The sequence below is a fragment of the Bufo bufo genome, chromosome 1 (assembly GCF_905171765.1).
Source record: "Bufo bufo chromosome 1, aBufBuf1.1, whole genome shotgun sequence".
Taxonomy (NCBI): Eukaryota; Metazoa; Chordata; class Amphibia; order Anura; family Bufonidae; genus Bufo; species Bufo bufo.
The window spans coordinates 120,338,749-120,344,748 of NC_053389.1; positions in this window are offsets into that span (position 1 = coordinate 120,338,749).

Genomic DNA, 6,000 nt, shown 5'->3' on the forward strand with positions numbered 1-6,000 from the left:
CACATGGGTTGACAATTTACTTCCACCCCTGGTTAGCCTCACCCCCGGATTTATTGAGGTACTCAAAGTCATAGAAAATTCTGGTGGGGTCACTATGTCGTGCAGCTCGAAACCTGGCGCAAGAGGTGGCAGTGATGTCATCACGGCCTCCTGAGCCATTTTACTTCCACACAGACTTCAGGCCTGGTAGCCTGCTTCCTATGAGGCTGCATGGCTAATGCCCTAGTACAAACCGGATTCCAAAAAAGTTGGGACACTAAACAAATTGTGAATAAAAACTGAATGCAATGATGTGGAGATGGCAAATGTCAATATTTTATTTGTAATAGAACGTAGATGACAGATCAAACGTTTAATTCGAGTAAATGTATCATTTTAAAGGAAAAATTTGTTGATTCCAATTTTCACGGTGTCAACAAATCCCCAAAAAGTTGGGACAAGTAGCAATAAGAGGCTGGAAAGAGTAAATTTGAGCATAACGAAGAGCTGGAAGACCAATTAACACTAATTAGGTCAATTGGCAACATGATTGGGTATAAAAAGAGCTTCTCAGAGTGGCAGTGTCTCTCAGAAGCCAAGATGGGTAGAGGATCACCAATTCCCACAATGTTGCGCAGAAAGATAGTGGAGCAATATCAGAAAGGTGTTACCCAGCGAAAAATTGCAAAGACTTTGCATCTATCATCATCAACTGTGCATAACATCATCCGAAGATTCAGAGAATCTGGAACAATCTCTGTTCGTAAGGGTCAAGGCCGTAAAACCATACTGGATGCCCGTGATCTCCGGGCCCTTAAACGACACTGCACCACAAACAGGAATGCTACTGTAAAGGAAATCACAGAATGGGCTCAGGAATACTTCCAGAAAGCATTGTCAGTGAACACAATCCACTGTGCCATCCGCCGTTGCCAGCTGAAACTCTACAGTGCAAAAAAGAAGCCATTTCTAAGCAAGATCCACAAGCTCAGGCGTTTTCACTGGGCCAGGGATCATTTAAAATGGAGTGTGGTAAAATGGAAGACTGTTCTGTGGTCAGACGAGTCACGATTCGAAGTTCTTTTTGGAAATCTGGGACGCCATGTCATCCGGACCAAAGAGGATAAGGACAACCCAAGTTGTTATCGACGCTCAGTTCAGAAGCCTGCATCTCTGATGGTATGGGGTTGCATGAGTGTGTGTGGCATGGGCAGCTTGCATGTCTGGAAAGGCACCATCAATGCAGAAAAATATATTCAGGTTCTAGAACAACGTATGCTCCCATCCAGACGTCATCTCTTTCAGGGAAGACCCTGCATTTTTCAACAAGATAATGCCAGACCACATTCTGCATCAATCACAACATCATGGCTGCGTAGGAGAAGGATCCGGGTACTGAAATGGCCAGTCTGCAGTCCAGATCTTTCACCTATAGAGAACATTTGGCGCATCATAAAGAGGAAGGTGCAACAAAGAAGGCCCAAGACGATTGAACAGTTAGAGGCCTGTATTAGACAAGAATGGGAGAGCATTCCTATTTCTAAACTTGAGAAACTGGTCTCCTCGGTCCCCAGACGTCTGTTGAGTGTTGTAAGAAGAAGGGGAGATGCCACATAGTGGTGAAAATGGCCTTGTCCCAACTTTTTGGGGATTTGTTGACACCATGAAATTCTGATTCAACATATTTTTCCCTTAAAATGGTACATTTTCTCAGTTTAAACTTTTGTTCCGTGATTTATGTTCTATTCTGAATAAAATATTAGAAGTTGGCACCTCCACATGATTGCATTCAGTTTTTATTCACGATTTGTATAGTGTCCTAACTTTTTTGGAATCCGGTTTGTATTTAACCCTGATTTATATTTATAATCAGATGAAAATTTGTGGAAGCCCCTGGGCTTTTATGAAAGAAGTCTACAGACTACCACGGACTATACCTAAAGGAGTTGTCCAGTTTCAGCAAGAAACCAGACCACACTGGCAAATGGGTAAATAAAAAATGCAGCAGGACTCACCTAGTAGATTCTGCCCCACTGCTCCAGTCTTTACCACCAGGTCTGATTTACTGTAGCCATGACATCACATTGAAAGTATGGGACCACTGCGCCAGCCTCTACATCATTTTGGCACATCCAGTGGCACTTTTAAATGTAAGCCAGCTTCCTAGCTGGCTTATACTTAGACCATTTTCTGCGCCTAAACCACGCCACACCCACTTTTTTAGACCTGGCGTGTGTGGGGAAAAGTCGCAGATTGCTATGCAACTAATCACTGTGCCGCAATCTGTGCCTTAAATACCCCTAATATAGGCGTATTTCAGGTTAATAAATGACCCCATATCAGGGGTCTGCAACCTTCGGCACTCCAGCTGTTGTGAAACTACAATTCACGGCATGCTCCATTCATTCCTATGGGAGTTCTGAGAAGAGCTGAGCAAGTATGCATGTTGGGAGTTGTAGTTTCACAATGACTAAAGTGCCAGAGGTTGCTGACCCCTGCTCTAGATGTATATCTGCACTAACATATCTAGTGCAGATGGCTAATTTTCATTTTTTTTGGAGTATCTATAACTTTGGATCAATTTTTAGTAGCTGGCATTTTGCACCTATGGGCACCTTTAGGGCTAATTTTATTATTATTATTATTATTATTATTATTATTATTATTATTACATTCTAATAATTTTGAGCTAAAAATAATTGCCCTTTATTTAGAAATTTTCACGTTTTTCCTCTACATCTTTCCATTTAAGTGTATTTGCAAACAGTGATATCTTGCTTCTGTTTCTCACTGACCTCCAACAGAGAGCTGTTCTAATGACTCTGTACTGCTTTTATCTGTACTTTCCTAACACCTCATACAGATTGAGACATCAGAGCAATTCAAAAATAAAAAAAAATACCTCAAAAGTGTCTATAGCCTTTAACCTTGACTTTGTGGTTCATTAATATAATGCAAGAATTACTTACTGACAATTAAGGATCAGCATAGACATGTGCATGAAGCTTGTACGACAGAGCACATTGGTCATACCGCCATGTACACGAAACAGATATTAATGAGTGTTGTATTTATGGGGATATTCCCCACAGGTGCAAAGGCCTATGGTACTGCTATATATATGGTGTTTGATAGAGTATGCCATTAACAGACATGGGTGCTGCTGTACCATCTAACTACTGCAGAGGGCACTAGATCTTTGGTCAGCAAGGGGGAGGAAAATTCGGCCCTGAAAGGAAGTGGGTTTGTGGAGTTGTTCCCGTCAGTGCACATTTGAGTAGAACTGTTCAAGAGTGAACTTGTAAGCTGTGTGCAGAGAAGCTTGTAGTATGCATGGAAGCTGTCTGAAGCAAGTCAGTTAGTACCCCCAAGCACTAAAAACGTAGAACCAGAAGCAATTCTCAACACCACAATGGGGCCTCAAGGAAACCGGCGGCTACACTACAGAATGGTGAAAAAAAGCTGTCATTTATACAGAACACTTGGAGAGCCTGACATGAAGGGAAGTAAGGGAACAGTGTTCCAGAACATCATTGCAAATCCTAAGTTGTCCTATTGGGCTCTTTGTACTTTCTAGTCTGTTTATAGAAAATAGATTATTAAGTGACCAGTAGACAGTCAACAGAACTATTTCTTTTAGTTATGACAACAATTCAGTTGTGACTATTGCCAGGAGAAAATACTGTTCTGTATCAGTGTCTTGTGAAAGTATTCACCCCCTCTTGGTGTTTTCTTGTTTTATTGCATTTGAACCTATAATTAAAATGGATTGTGGGGAAGGGGGGGTTATACCATTTGATTTATAGAACACATCTAACACTAGATGGTGCAAATTTTTTTTTTACTGTGACACAAACATTAATAACCCCTTCAGCATCCAGCCAGTTTTCACTTTAAAAGCTATGTAAACCCTTTTGTCTTGATGATTGCATTTTACTGGTTTTGGGCTAAAAATAATTTTTTCAATTGGTCTTTAGTAAAAATATTGCGCCGTTCTGTCACAAAGGGATGACTAGCTGTGTGAATAGTACTTTCACTTTCACTTTGTACCGGTCATCTAATAAAACCTTATCTCTAAATTACTAAAAGGTCATAAACTCTTATTTAAGCAACATTCTTATCAGTAAGGTAAGAATTGAGCTATAATGAGTGTTTAGGAGGCCATAGATTAGAGATAAAGAGCTGTCAGCTGAGCTGCCTGATGGAACAGAGGGAAAATTCAGATCCTGCTATTAGAGAAACTCAAGGCTACACAAACACAATAGTTACATTTTTTTAATAAAGACCAATTGAAAAAATGATTTTTAGCTCAAAATAAGTACGTACGTAGATTTGCCCCAAAGGTGTACATGGCCTTTAAGGATCAGGCAAAATGTTACAATTCTAACATGTGTCACTTTAGCCGCTTCCTCCCGCGCAACCCTTACTCCTGCAGCTAGTCAAGATTGCTCTCTCAGACCAGGCCTGGCAGCCGCTCCGTCCGTTTTCTACACATATCTGCTGTATGTCTAGTCACTGTATATACTGTCACGGTATATGATGTCATTGTACACTGCTCAAAAAAATAAAGGGAACACAAAAATAACACATCCTAGATCTGAGTTAATTAAATATTCTTCTGAAATACTTTGTTCTTTACATAGTTGAATGTGTTGACAACAAAATCACACAAAAATTAAAAAAATGGAAATCAAATTTTTCAACCCCTGGAGGTCTGGATTTGGAGTCACACTCAAAATTAAAGTGGAAAAACACACTACAGGCTGATCCAACTTTGATGTAATGTCCTTAAAACAAGTCAAAATGAGGCTCAGTAGTGTGTGTGGCCTCCACGTGCCTGTATGATCTCCCTACAATGCCTGTGCATGCTCCTGATGAGGTGGCGGACGGTCTTTTGAGGGATCTCCTCCCAGACCTGGACTAAAGCATCTGCCAACTCCTGGACAGTCTGTGGTGCAACGTGACGTTGGTGGATAGAGCGAGACATGATGTTCCAGATGTGCTCAATTGGATTCAGGTCTGGAAAACGGGCGGGCCAGTCCATAGCATCAATGCCTTCGTCTTGCAGGAACTGCTGACACACTCTAGCCACATGAGGTCTAGCATTGTCTTGCATTAGGAGGAACCCAGGGCCAACCGCACCAGCATATGGGCTCACAAGGGGTCTGAGGATCTCATCTCAGTACCTAATGGCAGTCAGGCTACCTCTGGCGAGCACATGGAGGGCTGTGCGGCCCTCCAAAGAAATGCCACCCCACACCATTACCGACCCAATGCCAAACCGGTCATGCTGGAGGATGTTGCAGGCAGCAGAATGTTCTCCACGGCATCTCCAGACTCTGTCATGTCTGTCACATGTGCTCAGTGTGAACCTGCTTTCATCTGTGAAGAGCACAGGGCGCCAGTGGCGAATTTGCCAATCTTGGTGTTCTCTGGCAAATGCCAAACGTCCTGCACGGTGTTGGGCTGTAAGCACAACCCCCACCTGTGGACGTCGGGCCCTCATATCACCCTCATAGAGTCTGTTTCTGACCGTTTGAGCAGACACATGCACATTTGTGGCCTGCTGGAGGTCATTTTGCAGGGCTCTGGCAGTGCTCCTCCTGTTCCACCTTGCACCAAGGCGGAGGTAGCGGTCCTGCTGCTGGGTTGTTGCCCTCCTACGGCCTCCTCCACCTCTCCTGATGTACTGGCCTGTCTCCTGGTAGCGCCTCCATGCTCTGGACACTACGCTGACAGACACAGCAAACCTTCTTGCCACAGCTCGCATTGATGTGCCATCCTGGATAAGCTGCACTATCTGAGCCACTTGTGTGGGTGTAGACTCCGTCTCATGCTACCACTAGAGTGAAAGCACCGCCAGCATTCAAAAGTGACCAAAACATCAGCCAGGAATCATAGGAACTGAGATGTGGTCTGTGGTCACCACCTGCAGAACCACTCCTTTATTGGGGGTGTCTTGTTAATTGCCTATAATTTCCACCTGTTGTCTATCCCATTTGCACAACAGCATGTGAAATT